General features: G+C 38.1%; 1 long non-coding RNA gene across 1 annotated transcript in view; it reads left to right on the top strand.

The window, feature by feature from the left end:
• The window catches only part of LOC123955350, a 231,664-nt gene extending 214,009 nt beyond the window's left edge, over window positions 1–17,655 (top strand). Inside the window, exons 2-3 of the long non-coding RNA XR_006821248.1 lie at window positions 14,157–15,086; window positions 17,579–17,655. This is a non-coding gene — a long non-coding RNA (uncharacterized LOC123955350). The remainder of the gene's footprint in view (window positions 1–14,156; window positions 15,087–17,578) is intronic.
• The last annotated feature ends 2,150 nt before the right edge of the window (window positions 17,656–19,805 follow it).

Consider the following 19,805-nt stretch of genomic DNA (forward strand, 5'->3'; position numbering starts at 1 on the left):
AATAGTAAGTACGGCTCAGGTGTCCTGAAGTTTCCACATGTCCAATTAGTTTCCTTTTTTCTTCGCATCCCTTCCATCCCCTCCCCTCCCTGCCCTTCTCCACCTCTTCTTCTTCCTTCCTTCCTCCCTTCCTTTCTTTTCTTTATCTCTCTCTCTCTTTCTTCCTTCCTTCCTTCCTCTCTTTCTTCTTTCCTTCTCCCTCCCTCCTTCTCTTCATAGTATTTATCCCTCCTTTCCTTCTTCCCTTCTTTCTTCCCTTCCACCCTTTCTCTCTCTCCCTCCCTCAGAGTTAAGTCCATAAGTGTTCCTCAGTTAGTGCTTCCTGTGACTAGGTTAAAATATGTGCAAGGCAAGCAAAGTGTAGGAAAGTGGACATTCTTTCAGAGTATATAGATCTAAAGATTCATATGAGTATATAGATCAAAGATTCCATATGATTTGGGATAATTTACTCATTTTTAAAAATTTTTTATTTCCTTACCTCTTACCTATCATGTGCAATTTACTTTGAATATTAAACAAAATAACATGTAAAATACAGCAGATGCACAATAATTTGTTCATATTTTAAAAATTGTTATTAGTCTTTACCATTTGACAATATTTAAGAGCATCTGGTTAATTATAAATAACTTAAATAAGGTAAGGTTCTTTTGAAGGATAACTGCTTGTATTTTGCCCAGAAGGCACAAGTAGGTGATTAGTTTTCATGTAAGGTGGTTCTTCAGACTTGAGATCCTCTTTCCTTTCTCAGGCTTGTGTTTTGCCGTCGAGTATATTTCCGTTTTCCTCCCGAGTGCAGAGGGTTTAACTTATTTAGAATGTCCACCCTTGAATTTCCAGGCTCAGAGAATCAATTGGCCAAGTCTGATCAATGTGCGAGTGGGATAGGGATCACACGGGTGTGTCCTTTGTCAAGTTCAATAGTTCTCAGTTCCACCTGTCTACTAAATCTCCTGCGGAGAGGGGCGCCTGGATGGTTCAGAAAGTTAAGCGTTTGACTTTGGCTTGGGTCATGATCCCAGGGTCTTGGGATTGAGTTCTGCATCCAGTTCCCTGCTTTGAGGAGAGCCTGCCTCTCCCTCCCCCTCTACCTGCTGCTCCCTCACTTGTGGTTTCCCTCTCTCTGTCAAATAAAGAAAAAAAAAGAAAAAGAAAAGAAAAGCTTTATTAAAAAAACCCAACAACACTGGGGATACTTTAAAAAACACTCATGACCATTTAGCACACCCAGATATTAATTAATTTAATTGGTCTGGGGTGGAGTCTAGACATGGGGGGTATTTTATTTAGAGTTTCTAAATGATTCTATTGGACAGCTAGAGGAGGAAACCACATCAGTGACTCCAGTGAAATGAAATGACCCCTTGAAAGTCAATTATGGGACTGGCAGATGGGTGGGATATGAGAGGAGGTAAGCCAAGCTTTTTAATAGTGCAACTCTAATTCCAAACTAATACTTGCATGGAACATGATGAGTAGTACTTAAAATGGGCTGGTTAGTTTCATTCCTTCAGTATTTTGGCTTTGTCTAGATACTTATAAATGCTGGCTAGGCTTCCAAACTCACATATAATTTAAAAAACTTTGAGAGGGGATTAAATGTAATTTTCCTTTTTGTGTCAAAATAAACACCACATTGAAATTTTGGGAGGGGCCGTGATCGTATAGTGGTTAGTACTCTGCGTTGTGAAATTTTGGGAGGGCACTTCCAATTTGTAGAGGAATAGCGAGTCACTTTTTTCTCTGATCATTCAAAAGAAATCGAACCCTGAGGTTATTATCTTCCCCTGGGGATACAACAAGGGTGCTTCTGCCTCCCCTCTTGCCCTTATGTATACTTATATACTGGAGGTATCTTGAGAAACTGCCCAAGAACTCAACAGCTTTTATGTGTAGAATATTTGAACCCTTGATTTTTTCGAAAAAGAAAAAGTGAAATTTGGTTGTTTTAACAGCTTTCATGCAATGTGTTTCTAAAGACATCTTCACTGAATTTTGATAAATAATAAATACATTTACAAAACTAACTAATGTCAAATAGAGGGAATGAAGAGAGATAAGTAGGAGTAGGATGCTTTCACTGAAAATGAGGGTAAAAATAATGGAGTATCAGATGTCAAGTGAAGGACCTATTGGGAGAGCTCTGATGGAGAAGGTTCTCTGACAAGCAGTGGAAAGATTATTCAGAGGGAGGAATGGCAGGCGATGCATATTGAAGAAGCAAAATAGGTTAAGAAAGAAACAAGCACATTTGAAGCAGATGGTTTTGAGAGCGCAGCAAATTTATGAAGTGTATTAAAATTAGGAAGTGCCATTTGAAGCGTCCGCCTGAAATGAGTGGATTAACGAATGCGATCCATTATCCCACCTGGAGACAGCTTATAAAATTCCTTAGCCAGGGAAAATATAGTTTTAATCAGTCACACAAAACAACTTTCCTCATGTATCCAGTAATAAAAAGCTTTATCAAGGTGATAGATGGGAAGAGTACTGTATGTGTAACACTTTAGAATATTGGAAAAGTTTTATGTGCCATTTACTAACTTGACTTATTTTTTATAGGTTCCCCATAGAAATGGAAATGTTTATGCTAAATTTCTAGATGAGGAAGATGCTACCTTCTCCCAAAAGAGGGATTTAGGATGTGTTGGGTGTAGCCTAGCCATAGCATTGTCCTAACTTTGTAGAGGTTTGTCTAGAAAGTTTTTCATGCTAAGCAAATTATGAAGGTCTTGAGGTTTCCAACACTTATGTTTGATGCCGAGGATGGGCTCTGTGTTCTTCTGCTCCCAAGGTGGAAAGGGGCAGCAGAGGAGACAATTGAAAATAGAGGTTCTGCAAAGGAATATCAAGTGAAATCAGTCCTGTCTTCTAGTATTTTCTAGTTTTCTACCCACCCCCTCCTTCCATGATACACACAGGAAAGGTAAAAGCAAACTCATAGAATGTTTGCTTTACTGAAAATTTTTTTTTCTCTTTGTTACTCAGTCTTTGAGAAACTTTTCTTCCACCGGGAAATCCTGTGTGCACAGCTGCTTTGTGGTATTTAGAGGAAATAATTCTTGACAGATAAATATCAACTATTTTGAGAAAAAACTGAAATTTAGGTTATTTCTCTGAACCAATGCCAATCTCATCTGATTCTATAGCCAGGTGAAGTTGACTTTTAATAAAATACATGATACATTTAATAAAATACACTTAGGGGCACCTGGGTGGCTCAGTTGGTTAAGCGTCTACCTTTGGCTCAGGTCATGATCCCACCGTCCCAGGATCAAGCCGCACTCAGTGGAAAGCCTGCTTCTCTCTCCCTGCTCCCCCTGCTTGTGTTCACTCTGTTGCTGTCTCCTCCCCTCCCTCCCTGCCTTTCTTGCTGTCAAATAAGTAAAATCTTAAAAAAAAATACATTTATGTGCCAACCCAAGCTGATAGCTGTGTACATATATTGTTGTGACCAGCAAGCCCATTTTCTAGTTTTCCTTTAATACCTAGAGATAAGCCTTGTGGTTTGGTCTCCATTTATGAGCTGAATGAGCTTCTTTCTCTAGTATTTAAATTAAAAAAAAAATAATTTCCATCATCAGTCCAAAATTGCTCTTTACTAGGAACCTTTTATAATACAGCAGAAAATAACTAAGGTCCAACTTTACTTAACTGTTACAACATAGCTGGTCATGAGGCCTTGTCCAGACTATTTAATTTCTTTGAGCCTAGGTTTTCTCATTTATACAATGGAATTATGATAACATTGTCTACTTGTTAGGATTATCAAAAGAATTAAATTAGATATTTCACAAAGATGCTAACCGTCATGCCGGGCCTATACTGACCACCATACACATGTTAGTTATCCGTCACTGTTATTATCACCATTGTTGTTATTTCCTGACTAATCAAATGCATATTCAATATCTTTGGTATTACAGGATTTTTGTTTGTAGAGTGGACCATTTTGTCACTGGAAGTAAAATAACCCATTTGGCTGTTCATGAACTTTTCTCCCTCTCAATCAAGTAGGACAATGCAGTAGGACAGTTTGAGGAATTGGCTCCATTTAGATTTTATGATTCTTGGTAAGAATGAGTCAGTGTGCTTCATTGCTCATCAGGCCACCCAAGGAACTGGCACCGTCAATAGCCATAATGACAGGAACCTTTTATGCTGGTGACACTGTACTGAGCACAGAGGTGAGGGGAATACACAATGCAGTTACTAAAGGTATGGGCTTTGGCATTAGAGACCTTAGGTTTGTATTCTGCTTGGACAAGTCATTAAACCTCTTTGATTTCAGTTTTAACATGTTAGGAGTGGAGATAATAACAGAACTTATCCTGTAAGATTTTTGTGAGGCTTTCAAGAGATAGTGTATACAAGCTGCTTAGTGTGCTTAAGGTGGCATACGTTGAGTGCTTGAAACATGGTACCTCAACTGAAGCAATTATAGCACCAACAATGATTATGGCTCAGAGAAGGGAGACGTGATGTCAGAATAGTTGGGATTTGGATTAAGGGTATGGGGATTGGTAGGATTGGAAAATGTGGAAGAATAGAGAAGATGGGATAAGCATGGTGGGGATTGAAGCCAGAATTTATAAAGTGAAAGAAAGGCAGGAGTAGACGTTTTTGGTAGAAGGTTGTATCTTTATATTTAGGAGAACTTTTTTAAAGAAGTAAACTTTAATCTTTAAATTCAGTTTAAACTTGAACTGTAAGGATCATCATTTTTGAAACACATATTCATTTTTAAAAGGGATTTTATTGATTTATTTATGAAAGAGAGAGAGAGAGCATGAACAGGGAGAGGGGCAGAGGGAGAGAGATAATTTCAAATAGACTCTGCACTGAGTGCAGAGCCTGATGCAGGGCTCCATCTTATGACCCTGAGATGATCTGAGCCAAAATCAAGTCAGATGCTTAAGTAGCTGAGCCACCCCAGTGCCCCTAGGTATCTGCATTTTTAATTAGGCCTCTAGAAGATCCTGTTACAGATGATCTGCCCCATAGATCTTAAAACAGTGTCCTTGGCATGGGGAGCATTTTAAAGATTATATATGACACATAATTAAAAAAAATCCAAATAAGAACTATTCCAAAAATAAAATTTATATTTGCAGCAATAAGTACCAGCAAAAAATGTTGGAATGTGCATATTAAATTTTCTACTCAAATGTTGTTATCAAAGTACAATGATGACTAATATGTAGTTTCTAATTGCTCAAGTGATTTGAAGTTTAGTGGTTTGGTTAGGGACAAAAAATATAAGCAGTGATATCTACGTTTCAAGTTTTGAGCTTGAATTTCAATTGAACTGCTTACTAGCTCTAAGCTCAGTTAACATCCTAATCCTCCATTTGCCTCAGCTTCCTCAGGTGTAAGAATCTCTGCTTTGTGCAGGGGCCTCACAGAGACGTTCTGAGTAGGTGATGCTATTACTAGAATGTGATCTATGTGAGCTCTATGTAGACTTAATGAAATTCCTTCAAGTGCTAAAGAAGAGGAACAAAATGCAGTGGAGGCTTAAAAGAAAGAGGAAACAAATTTGGGGGCGGAGGCCAGAAATACAAGAACAACTTTGTGAAGATGGCAGGATTTGAGTATGCTTTGAAGGATGGATTCCATGTGATGGTAATTGATGGGATGGTTGGTAGGTGTGATATTTCAGGTAGTGGGGGAACAACATGGTTGAAACTCAGAAATGTAGGGGCATTGAGGGTTATTGGGTGAAGGTAGTTTAGGTTGAATGAAATATTAGGTAAAAATAGAGATTTGGGGGAAATAGAAAAGGTGCTAAGATTCTGATTTTTTTTTAGTGTATATTAGTATTTTTTTCTTTATTGTATTTTATTTAAATTCAAGTTAGATAACATATAGTGTAGTATTGGTTTCAGGAGTAGAAATTAGTGACACATCAGTTATGTTTAACACCCAGTGCTCATCCCAATACATGCCCCTTTAATCCCCATCATCCATTTAGCCCATCTCCCCTCCAGCTACCCTCAGTTTGTTCTCTTAACTACAGTCTCTTATGGTTTGCCTCTCTTTCTGTTTTTATCTTATTTTTCCTTCCCTTTCCCTATGTTCTTCTGTTTGGTTTCTTAAATTCCACATGTGAGTGAAATCATATGATATTTGTTTTCCTTTGACTGAGTTATTTTGCGTGCATAATATACTCTAATTCCATCCACGTTGTTGCAAATGCTAAGATTTCATTCCTTTTCATGGCTGTGTAATAGTCCATGGTGTACATATACACATCTTCTTTATCCATTCATCTGCTGATGGATATTTGAGCTGTTTTTATAATTTGACTATTGTGTAGATAGTGCAGTGTAAACATTGGGGTGCACATACCCCTTTGAATCAGCATTTTTGAATCCCTTGGATAAATACCTGGTAGTGCAATTGCTGAGTCACAGGGTAGTTCTATTTTTAACTTTTTGAGGAAACTCCATACTGTTTTCCAGAGTGGCTGCACCAGTTTGCATTCCCCTCAGCAGTGCAAAAGGGTTGCCTTCTCTGCATCCTCGCGAACATCACGACCTTGAGATGATCTGAGCCAAAATCAAAAGTCAGATGCTTAATCTGTTGTTTCCTGAGTTAATTTTATTGTTCTTTTTTGAATTTAATTTTTTAATTTAAATTCAATTAATTAACACATAGTGTGTTATTAGTTTCAGAAGTAGAGTTCACTGATTCATCAGTTGTATATAACACCCAGTGCTCATTATATCATGTGCTCTCCTTAATGCCCATCACCCAGCTACTTCAACCCCCACTGCCTCCCTTGTAGCAAATCTCAGTTTGTTTCTTATGATTAAGAATCTCTAATGGCTTGTCTCCCTCTCTGGTTTTGTCTTATTTGATTTTTCCCTCCCTCCTCCTATGCTCCTCTGTTTTGTTTCTTAAATTCCACATATGAATGAAATCATATAATTGTCTTTCTTTGATTGACTTATCTCACTTAGCATAGTACCCTCTAATCTCTGTATCATTCCAATTTTAGTATATGTGCTGCTGAACTGAACACTTGAATTGTTAATTTTAGCCATTTTGACAGGAATAAGGTATTTCCCTGATGATGAATGATGTTGAGCTTTTTTTCATGTGTCTTTTAGCCATTTGTATGTCTTCTTTGGGGAAAGGTCTGTTCATTTCTTCTGCCCATTTGTTAACTGTATTATTTGTTTTTTGGGTGTTGATTTTGTTGAATTCTGGATACTAGCCCTTTATCTGATATGTCATTTGCAAATATCTTCTCCCATTCTGTCAGGTGCCTTTTAGTTTTGTTCATTGTTTCCTTCACTGTGCAGAAGCTTTTTATCTTGACGAGGTCCCAGTGGTTTATTTTTGCTTTTGTTTCCAGAGATGAGTCTAGTAATAAGTTGCTGTGACAGGGGCCAAAGAGGTTGCTGCCTGTTTTTTTCCTCTAGGATTTTGATGGTTTCCTGTGGCACATTTAGGTATTTCATTCATTTTGAGTTTATTTTTGTGCATAGTGTAAGAAAGTTGTCCCATTTCATTCTTCTGCATGACACAGTTCAAATTTCCCAGCATCAGTTGTTGAAGAGGCTTTTTTCTGTTGGATATTCTTTCCTGTTTTGTTGAAGATTAGTTGACCATATAATTGTGTGTCCCTTCCTGGGTCTCTCTATTCTGTTCCATTGATCTATGTGTCTCTTTTTGAGCCAGTATCATACTGTCTTGATGATTATAGCTTTGTAATATAGCTTGAAGTCTGAGATTGTGATGCCCTCCACTTTGTTTTTCTTTTTCAACATTACTTTGGCTATTTGAGGTCTTCTCTGGTTCCACGCAAATTTTAGGATTGTTTGTTTTAATTCTATGAAAAAATGCTCATGTTATTTTGATTGGGATTGCATTGAATGTGTAGATTGCTTTGAGGAGTATAGACATTTTGACAATATTTGTTCTTCCAATCCATGAGCATGGATTGTTTTTCCATTTCTTTGTGTCTTCTTAAATTTCTTTGATAGTTTTCAGCATACAAATCTTTTTCTTTTTGGGTTAGGTTTATTCCCAGACATCTTATGGGTTTTGGTGCAGTTGTAAATGGGATTTATTCCTTGATTTCTCTTTCTCCTGCTTCATTATTGGTGTATAGAAAGGCAACAGATTTCTCTATGTTGATTTTATATCCTGGGACTTTGCTGAATTCATATATTAGTTCTGGCAATATTTTTGGTGGAGTCTTTAGGGTTTTCCACATGAAGTATTAGGTTGCCTGCAAAGAGTGAAAGTTTGACTTCCTCCTTGCTAATTTGGATGCCTTTTATTTCTTTTTGTTTTCTGATTGCTGAGGCTAGGACTTCCAGTACTATGTTGAATAACAGTGGTGAGAGTGGACATTCTTGTCATGCTCCTGATCTTAGGGGAAAAGCTCTCAGTTTTTTCCACTGAAGATGATTACTAGCTGTGGGTCTTTCACATATGAACTTCATGATGTTGAGATAAGTTCCTTCTAGCCCTACTGTCTTGAGAGTTTTTATCAAGAAAGGATGATATATTTTGTTAAATGCTTTTTCTGCATATCATTCTTATCCTTTTTAAAAAAAATTAATGTAGTGTGTCATGTTGATTGATATTGCAAATATTAAACCACCCCTGCAGCGTTAGAATAAATCCCAGCTGATCGTGTTGAATAATCCTTTTAATGTGCTGTTGGATTTGATTAGCTAGAATCTTGTTGAGAATTTTCGTATCCATGTTCATTAGGGATATTGGCCTATAATTCTCCTTTTAGTGGTACTCTTTGTCTGGTTTTGTGATCAAGGTAATGTTGGCCTTATATATGAGTTTAGAAGTTTTCCTTCATTTCTATTTTTGGGACAGCTTCAGAAGAATAGGTATTAATCCTTCTTTAAATGTTTGGTAGAAATCCCCTAGGAAGTCATCCACTCTTGAACTCTAGTTTGTTGGGAGATTTTTGATTACTGACTCAATTTCTTTGCTGGTTATGGGTCTGCTCAAATTTTCTATTTCTTCCTCTTTTAGTTTTGGTAGTTTAAATGTTTTTAGGAATTTATCCATTTCTTCCAGATTGCCCAATTTGTTGGCATATAATTGCTCATAATATTTTCTTATAATCATTTGTATTTCTGCAGTGTTGGTTGTGATGTCTCCTCTTTAATTCATGTTTTTATTTATTTGGGTCCTTTATCCTCTCTTTTGGGTAAGTCTACCTATGGGTTTATAAATTTTGTTAATTCTTTCAAAGAACCATTTCTTTGTTTCATTGATTTGTTCTACTTTAAAAAAAATTTTTCTATATCATTTATTTTTTCTCCAATCTTAATTACTTTCCTTCTTCTGCTGGTTTTAGGCTTATTTGCTGTTCTTTTTCCAGCTTCTTTAGGTGTAAAGTTAGAATGTGTATTCGCAACTTGTTTTTTTGCTTCTTGAGGAAGGCCTGGAGGAAATAGTAGGATTATAATGAACCCTCCTATTACTGTCTTGCTTAGTCCAAACGTTTTGAACTCCCATGGTTTCATTTTCATTTGTTTCCATGCATTTTTAAAAAATTTCATCTTTAATTTCCTAGGTTACCTAGTCATTCTTTAGTAGGCTGTTCTTTAACCTTCATGTATTTGCAGTCTTTCTGAATTTTTTTCTTGTGGCTACAAGTTTCATAGCATTGTGGTCTGAAAATATTCATGGTATAATATCCATCTTTTTGTACTGGTTGAGGCCTGATTTGTGACTGGTATATGATCCATTCTGGAGAATGTTCCATGTGCACACAAAAAGAATGTGTATTTTGCTACTTTAGGATGAAATGCTCTGAATCTCTCTCTCTCTTTTTAAAGAGATTTCATTTATTTATGTGAAAGACAGGCGCAGTGAGAGAGGGAACACAAGCAGGGGGAGTGGGAGAGGGAGAAGTAGGCTTCCTGCCGAGCAGGGAGCCCTATGTGGGACTTGATCCCAGATCCTGAGACAAAGACAGACTCTTAACGACTGAGCCACCCAAGTGCCCCTTTGAATATCTCTCTTAAATCCACCTGGCCCAGTGTGTCATTCAAAGTCATTGTTTCCTTGTTAATCTTCTGTTTAGATGATCTGTCCATGGCTAAGAGCAGGGTGTTAAAGTCCCCTACTATTATTGTATTATTATCAATGAGTTTCCTTTCTTATTATTTGACTTATATATTTGGCAGCTCCCAAGAGGGGGGCATAATTTATAATTGTTAGATCTTCTTGTTGGATAGACAATTTTATTATGATATAGTGCTTTTCTTCATCTTGTGTTACAGTCTTTGGTTTAAAATCTAGTTTGTCTGTTATAATTTGGCTACTCCAGCTTTCTTTTGATGTCCATTAGCATGGTAGATGGTTCTCCATCCCCTCACTTTCAATCTGGATGTATCTTTGGATGTAATATGAGTCTCTTATAAGCAGCATATCAAAGGTCCCCCCCCCTTTTTTTTTTTGTAAAGAAATCTATTCTAATATTCTATGTCTTTTGATTGGAGTACTTAGTCCACTTACATTCAGAGTAATTATTAATACATATGAACTTAGTGCCATTGTATTACCTGTAAAATCTCTGTTTCTGTAGACTGTCTCTGTTCCTTTCTAGTCATTATTCAAAGATTTTGTTCTCTCCTTCTCACTCAAAATGTTTCATTTAATATTTCTTGAAGAGCTGGTTTAGTGTTCACAAATTCCTTAGTTTTTGCTTGTCTTGAAAACTCTCTCTCCTATTCTGAATGAAACCTTGATGAATATAATATTCTTGGCTGTATATTTTTCCCATTTAGCAAGGTGAATATATCATGCTGCACTTTTCTGGCCTGCTAAGTTTCTGTGGCCTGATGTGCAGCTAACTTTATGTGACTACCCTTGTAGTTTAAGGACCTTTTGTCCCTAGCTGCTTTCAATGTTTTCTCTTTATCTTTGTATTTTGCAGGTTTCTATGATATGTGTTGATGTTGACATGTTTTTGTTGAGTTTGAGGGGGATTTTCTGTGTCTCTTGGAACTGAATGCCTGTTTCTTACCCCAGATTAGGGAAATTCTCAGCTATAATTTGTTCGAATAGACCTTTTGTCCTTTTTTCATGTTCTTCTTCTTCTGGGACTCCTATGATATGGATATTATTGTGCTTTGTGCAGAGTTCTATAAGTCTATATTCATGATCTAATAGTTGTCTTTCCCTCTTTAGCGTCATTATTTTCCATAATTTTATCCTCTATAGCACCTATTTGATCCTCTGATTCTTCCATCCTCATGGTGATTATATCTAGTAAGTTTTGCATGTCAGTTATAGCACTTTTTATTTCACCCTGGCTAGTTTTTATATCTTTTATTTCTGCAGTCAGGGTTTCACTGGTGTCTTCTATGCTTCTTTCAAGCCCACCTAGTATTCTCATGACTGTTCTTCTAAATTATTGTTCAGATATATTGCTTATATCTGTTTTGAGCAAATCCCTGGCTATGATTTCTTTTGATCTTTTTGGGGGGGAGAATTCCTCCATCTTGTCATCATATCTAGGTTTTTGTCTTTTGTGTGTGAAGTTTGTTATGTTTCTTGTTCCTGAAAGTGATACTTTCTTTTTTTTTTTTAAGATTTTATTTATTTATTTGACAGAGAGAGAGAGATCACAAGTAGGCAGAGGAACATGCAGAGAGAGAGGGGGGGAAGCAGGCTCTCTGCTGAGCAGAGAGCCCAATGCAGGGCTCGATCCCAAGACCCTGAGATCATGACCTGAGCCGAAGGCAGAGGCGTAACCCACTGAGCCACCCAGTTGCCCCAAAAGTAATACTTTCTTTAAAAAGGGGTCCTACACTCTTCAGGGCCTGGCTCTTCAAGAAGTGTTTCTGGGGTATGCTGTTTACATTCTGCTGCTGTGTTTTGGCTGCTCTTTCCCCAGGTCAGTCCTCTGCAGATTTTCTCCTTGCTTGAATGGGGAGTGTCTGGACCTTTAACTAGGTATGCTTTGATTTTTTTGTTAAGATTAATATGATTAAAAAAAAAAGAAGAAGAAGAAGAGCCTGATCCAAAAGAAAAAAGGAAAAGGAACAAAAACAATGAAACAGACCAAAAAAAAAAAAAAAAGCCCAAAACAAAAATAAAACTCACAATCCCCACCCCCACCACCAAAAAGTGAACTAGAAGAAGCCTGATTTAAAGAAAAAAAAAAAAAAAAAAAAGCCTGGTCCTATTTCCTCCAGAACTGAAGCTGATGCTTTGGAGCACTCTATGGTTAGTAGACTTGGTACCTGCTGGGTGCCTGTGTTGGTCTTCTGAGGGAGAGGCCCATTGCACTGGCTCACAGTTGGACCTGCCCTTATAAAGATGCCCCTGCCAGGTGCATGGGGGAGGGGTTTGATGTAAGTGACTCCAGACTCCACTGGAAGTGCTGTGTTTCTCTCTGAAGTTCAGAGTGCTAGTTGGCAGGGGGTGGGGGGGAAGGGTGGAAGATGATGTAATCCTGCCCTCTTGGCCCCAGAGTGGGGAACTTGGGGCCACTGTTGTTCAAGAGGCCCTCACAGAAAAGTGAAGAATCTCCCTCACTGTGTTCCAGGCTTTCCTCAGATCCCTGCACTTAACTTTGTCTGTGCCTGGCCCTCAGCACACCTGGTGCCAGAGTTCTCTTGTGTTGTATCTCTAGCTGATAGCTGGGATTCAAAACTCCAAATCCTTAAGGACCTGGCATGGCACAGACCCACTTCCATCCTGGAGAAGAGAGCCTTGCAGCACTGCACCTGGTGCCATCTTGTTCCAGAAAAGCAGTAGCACACGATGCCTGAAGTCAATGTGAAGCACTGTGAAAAGCTGTAACCACATTATCTGCCTTCTGGATGAGTCTCTGTCATTTGCTGTTGAACAGGGGAGCTCAATGGCTCCCTGCAAGTCTTTTGTCCTTGGAGAGGCAATATACCCTTTTACAAATGTCCTCTAGGAAGGAGAAATTCTCTCCCCATACAACTCAGGGGATCCCTACCATGGTGTCTTGTGTGAACCCTACATCCTGCTTTCTCTCCCTCTGTTCTAGACTTCTCTCTGTGAAAAGAGCTCCCTCCCCTCCATAACACCATTTACATCTGCAAATCTCACACCTGCCGTGTTTTGTTCCTTCAGTTGTGTGATTGTTTTCTTAATCCTCGGATTGATTTCCTACTTGTTCAAAATGATCTGATGTTGATCTAGCTGTATTCGAGGGACAAGGCAAGTCCAGGGTTTCCCTACCCCTCTGCCATTTTTAACTCCTCCTGCTAAGATTCTGATTTGAAGAATAATAAGGTATCATGCTGCTTTTATAATTCATAATTTACATGCCCTCCCTTCACTTTCACTATGTGTCTTGGCACATAAAATTCCTTCTCTCAATTGCATGCCTTTCAAGATAGGGCCGTTAACTTATTTGAGCATAGATGTTTCTTGGTACTGTGAAAGATAAGTATACCTTAGCAATGCAAACTGTCACACTTTGGGTGATAAACTGTCTTAGTTTGTGTTTCCTGGGGCATGGGACTTTTGATGCTAAAACTGGGACAGTCACTTATTGGAAGACTGGGATGGTATACCTCAAAGCTCTCTATTGGGTCCAGTAGGGGACTTGCTGTTGGAAAACCAATTTTAATTGTGTGAAGTGGATTAATTTTGGAAGGCTTTGAATTTAAGGTCAAGGAGATTTTATATATTTCTGTGGGAACCATGGTATCACTAAATGTTTTTGAAATTGAGAATGATATAAAAATTACTGCCTTGCACTAAAGCATTGATTTGGCAGCAGTGTCTGTGCTGGAATTGTAGTAAGAGAGAGAGAGGTCTCTTAGCACTTGGTATAAGTCTCCGGGAGAAGCCCAGATGTGATAATTACTGCACTATTCATAAATTCTGAGACAAGTAGAATGAATCTTCTTTTTAGAGATGTCAAGAAAATGACTTCAATATGCTATTGTCTAATTTTCAAATTTGGGTATTCAGTGTGAAAGGCTTACACAGTGGAAAAGTGGGATAACTAATCAAGGAAGAGTGTTTTGGGGAAGAAAACAAAGGAAAAGATTAATTGGATTTTTATGCTGGTAATAAAAATCATTCTTGTCCCTTATTAACTGTCTCTGCTACAAAATGGTTGTTACTTTGCAAAAATTCTTGTCACAAGTTAAAATAATTTTCTAATATCTTAGGTTGATTTTCCTCAGAAGCAGAAGCACCTTATTGAACATATGGTTTTTAGAAGAGAAAGTGAGGAGAGGAAGAGGAAGAACCCCAGAAATGTAACAGCAAACAGGTTATTGGTGTGGGGATATGGAGTCCTGATCCCTGGACATCATTATACCACATGGCTTAGGGTTATTCCACATGAATGGCAAGGAAGCTAATGCATTTATTTTCCAGTTCCCATTGGCTAATGGCTGATAGATGTTGCCAGAAGCATTAACTCCACCTACCGCCTGCGATGTCCCAGCAGTTCAGGGCACTTTGGCCTGAAATCGAGTTACCACCACTTGGATTTCTTCGACTGAGATGTTCCTCCGCACATGTGATTCACTTGAAATCCTAGAGATTTAGAGACTTCGTTTCTTCCAGAAATAGGCCAGTTCCTTGGCTACTCTGTGATAGCTACAAGGCGTATGTTCTACTTCATTTTCCAGAGCTCTCCAGCAGCATTAAGTTCAAGTTCAAGCTCATTTGTTTGACAATGCACCTTCCTAGGCTCCATTCTATCTCCTCCCTCACTCCTCAACTTTTCTACCTGTACTTGGTACGATTATCTTCAGCATTACTTACCCGCACCTAATCTTTGCTCCAAGTTCTGCTCTTGAGGAATCAGATACAGCATTATTATCATTTTGAAATCTAAATGAAATACTTGCTTTTGAAACTGGTTATAGGAATATGACATTGCATCATTTTTAAAGGAAATTTTAAGGAGAGAAGCAACAGTAATTTGCTAAGGATCGTTTTGGGCATAGTCTGGAGAAAGTTGAAATGTACTGGACAACTTCACATGGCATTCCTAAGCCCAGACTCTGAGGGCCAGATCCTAACTGGAAGGAGTAAAAGAAGGAACTACATATATCCAAATATAAAAATGATTTCACACTTTGTAACAGGTAATTAATAGCAAGGCATCCTAATTTATTCTTAATTTATACAAAAAAAGTGTATCTTAAAACTAAAGATGAGGAATTTGTGCTTTAAAGAGAAATATGAAGCTCTGGGGCTTATGTAAGTGCCTCATCACTCACTTGCTTAATGCCTATAGTTGTGATTACAAAGAGGAAATGTATATTCAATTATTTTACTGAATGTTAAAGAACACAGTAGACTACACAAGAGCTTGTTTTGGCAGAAAAATGTCAATGTGCAATGGAAAATAACAGATTTTAGTCACCGAGCCCTCACTCTGTGTTTTAATATTAATACGTTGCCATGTTTTTAGGACACATTGTTTCAGAAAATTAGTATCAAGTTTTCATATTTTATGAGAAGATGGTTTCATTAGCCATGGAATGTCTATTTTTGTTACTGCTAAGGGGAGCTCGAGAACTTCAAAATCATAATTGAAATAGTCCATTGATGTGGTTGCTTAGCAACAAACTTTTATATAAGAAGGCTAATCATTTTCCTTAAAATCTTGTTACTTTAAACTTTTTAGCTTGTTTTCAGTAGATCACCTTTCTGTAAAATGTGTTCTTTCCTTCATAGCTTTAAATGCATATTTGAATTTGAGATGTATGTTTCAGAGATCATGCCCCAAATTTGGTTTCCTTTGAACTATCTCTGTGGACTAACTTGACCTGGGATTATTGGAATTAATGAAAATTTTGTGATTAGCAAGATTTTGCTTTAAACTTCACCACTCAAATAATGCTAGGATTGTTACCTGTAGCAATTAGCTTTGATGTCAATTCGAAATGACAGGCCTTGGATTTTACAGGTGATTTCTCTCTCAACCTCCTCCTCACGCCTGAGATTTTCCACTCCCAATCACTGTGTCTATCAGGAAAGTGACTCTCAAATACTTAAGATACTAGCAATTGTTCCCTTTGTTAAGATTATAATAGCAAAGTTTCTCATTCCTTTTCATTATTGATGTTTAACTATTTTCCATGTAGGTTCACCAGGAGCAATGGGTTTAGTGGACAGTGCATGAGATCTGGAGTCACATGGGCTTTGGTTAATGCCCTTGCTGCACTGTTTACTTTTTGGGTGACCTATTAGGTTATGCCCCGACCCTTAGCATCCTCATTATCTATCTATCTATCTATCTATCTATCTATCTATCTATCTATCTATCTATCATCTATCAGATTTTATTTATTTGTCAGGAAGAGAAAGAGAGCAAGCAAGAGAGAGAGAGAGCATAAGCAAGGGGAGCGGTAGGCAGAGGAAAAGCAGGGTTCCCACTGAGCAGAGAGCCTGATAGGGGACTCCATCCCAGGATCCTGGGATCATGACCTGAGCCAAAGGCAGACACTTAACTGAATGAGTCACCCAGGTGTCCCAGCATCCTCATTTTAAATAAGGACCATAGAAATACATCTTATGGGGCTGTTATAAGAATTAGGGATGATATGTAAGGAGTATCATCTCTAGATGTAGATGCTCAAGAGAAGTGGAAGTGAAAACATGGGGAAACGTATTTCAGACATCATTTAGTTCAAGTCAGGGTAGATTGTTGTGCTATGAACCAAATATGACAGATAGATAAATCCACTGTTGTTTTGCTTGCATTTACTGGCCAATCTTCCCAACAAACACATCTTTAGCTGTTCCTCTCTGGGGATGACCATGGTGTGTTTGGGAGGATGCAATTTAGTGTAAGACAATGTTCCCTACTCTAAAGTCAGTGTCCAGATTTGGAGTGGAGAGAGATTAATGAATAAAATTTGCTATAAGTATGATGTTGCATATAATGTGAAATAATGAGAGATGATGAATATTTCTAGAAACATTCACCTTTCTTTAGATAGCACAATTTTTTAAATTTAATTTACAACCACTTAGATGGATATAGTTATATTCCTTACGAGGTTTTTATTTGACCCAGATTCACAAATTCTACTCATTTTACTCAATCTGTATCATCTGTTTCTTATACTGCTCTGTTCAGTTTCCTGGAAGTAAAATAGCATGACCACTGAGTAATTCCATTAAAGGCCTTTTGCAAAAATGTCTGTTGTCTGCTGCTATGGTGGGAAAAGCTTGGTGACAGATAACCTTGGCTTAATTCACTTTCCATTACTTAATATCTGACTCAGGAAAGTCAGTAATAGTTTTGTTGGACCTGATTTCCATCTTGACCAAAGGCGAATGATAATACCCACAGTGTTGACTGAGGGGGAGAGTAAATGAGATAATGTAACAAAAATGTTTAGTACAGGGCTGGGTACAGACAAGGTGATCACTAATGTCTTCCATCATCTATCCATCACATAATAGACTTATATAAGAACTTAATATATGCCAGGTATCATTTCCCTGCAGAAATTATAAGGAGGGCATATATGCTCTCATAATAAGGGAAGAACAATATGTAAAAAGACGACTCATAACAAAAATAAGCACTGTTTTCTTTGCAGTGCTTTCTTTTCAATCCCAGGGGGACCGCAAAAAGAGGGACAGTGGCACAGTTCAGAAAGAGCTCAAGAAGGAAAAAACACTGGTAGTGGATCTTAGAAACAGGAATTTTCCAGGTAAATAAAAAGATTTGAATTGTTGTACTTCAGAAGAGAAATGCTAGCATATTCCAAATTTTTGAGTGAAAACCTGTACTTTATATGTTCAGTAGATTGTCCTTGTGAAGGGACAAATGAGAGATTTAATGTCAGCTGATGAGCCCTAAAATCACACTCTTTTAGGCTTGGAACTCTAGTCCAAGCATTGCTGGGAATGAGGCATTTGATGGTATCGTGTCAGAAGCATCACATTTATTATCTCCCGGAAATTATAATGTCAGAGCAATGGACTTATTGCTGCTAATGTCTCCAGAAGGTAAGAAGTAATCAGCAAATGCATGAGTTAGGCACTTGTTTTTTATCTTTCAATATTAATTTGCTTCAAGTCAGATACTCTGCCTTGTTTAAAGGCATTAGTGCCTGTGAGCAAATTAAACTAGATTTAATTTTCTCTGAACAGATATGAATTTCAGACATCTTAATCTTATAGAGAGGCTCAAACACCACTCATACTCTTATGTGCTGACACAAGGCTTAACAATTATTTTAAGTTAACAGAAGGTTATCATCCACAATTACCTGTGGCTCTACCCCTGTCTCCTGAATTCATAAGACCCTGTTTTCTGATATTTGCAGCTAATTGCTGATCTTGGTCCTTGTCTGGTATATGGAAGTAGATGATTCAGGTAAACAATGACAGTTTGATCATGCTTCTGTGTTTCAGATATTAATTTATCTTCTTAGTTAATGGCATCCCAGTTCCTGTGTCTGAACTAAATGTATTCATTACTTTTAGGACCCATGTATCAAAAAACTACCCACATGGTGGTTTTCATTGGGAAGATTTGATTTAAGGTACAAATTTATCTTGTCCTAATACAGTTGTTAAGTAATGCAAATGTTTAATTAAGATGGATGGAAGTCTTTAAAAAGGGTGCATATGTGACCTTTGTGTCAAAGATGTTGCCATTATGAGTTGGTTTGTTGCAGAGCTGGTACTGGAAAGAAATAATACATTTCACTTTGGGGGCCTTCCTGAGCTCTTGTGACAATGAGCTATGTAGGTCAGCCCATTGATTCTCTACTTAACAGTAGTCCTAAGACAATGATTTAGGAAGGGGCTTTTTGTTCTGCACAGCAAGGGAAACAGTCAACAAAACAAAGAGGCAACCCACGGAATGGGAGAAGATATTTGTAAATGACAGTACAGACAAAAGGTTGATATCCAGGATCTACAAAGAACTTCTCAAACTCAACACACACAAAACAGATAATCATATCAAAAAATGGGCAGAAGATATGAACAGACACTTCTCCAACGAAGACATGCAAATGGCTATCAGACACATGAAAAAATGTTCATCATCACTAGCCATCAGGGAGATTCAAATTAAAACCACATTGAGATACCACCTGACACCAGTTAGAATGGCCAAAATTAGCAAGACAGGAAACAACGTGTGTTGGAGAGGATGTGGAGAAAGGGGAACCCTCTTACACTGTTGGTGGGAATGCAAGTTAGTGCAGCCACTTTGGAGAACAGTGTGGAGATTCCTGAAGAAATTAAAAATAGAGCTTCCCTATGACCCTGCAATTGCACTGCTGGGTATTTACCCCAAAGATACAGATGTAGTGAAAAGAAGGGCCATTTGTACCCCAATGTTTATTGCAGCAATGGCTACGGTCGCCAAACTGTGGAAAGAACCAAGATGCCCTTCAACGGATGAATGGATAAGGAAGATGTGTCCATATACACAATGGAGTATTATGCCTCCATCAGAAAGGACGAATACCCAACTTTTGTAGCAACATGGACAGGACTGGAAGAAATTATGCTGAGCGAAATAAGTCAAGCAGAGAGAGTCAAGTATCATATGGTCTCACTTATTTGTGGAGCATAACAAATAACATGGAGGACATGGGGAGATGGAGAGGAGAGGGAGTTGAGGGAAACTGGAAGGGGAGATGAACCATAAGAGACTATGGACTCTGAAAACAACCAGAGGGTTATGAAGGGGCGGCGGGGGGGGGGGGGGGGGTGGGAGGTTTAGGAACCAGGTGGTGGGTAATAGGGAGGGCACGTACTGCATGGAGCACTGGGTGTGATGCCAAAACAATGAACACTGTTATGCTGTAAATAAGCAAATAAAA

Source organism: Meles meles, chromosome 13 (assembly GCF_922984935.1).
Source record: "Meles meles chromosome 13, mMelMel3.1 paternal haplotype, whole genome shotgun sequence".
Lineage (NCBI taxonomy): Eukaryota > Metazoa > Chordata > Mammalia > Carnivora > Mustelidae > Meles > Meles meles.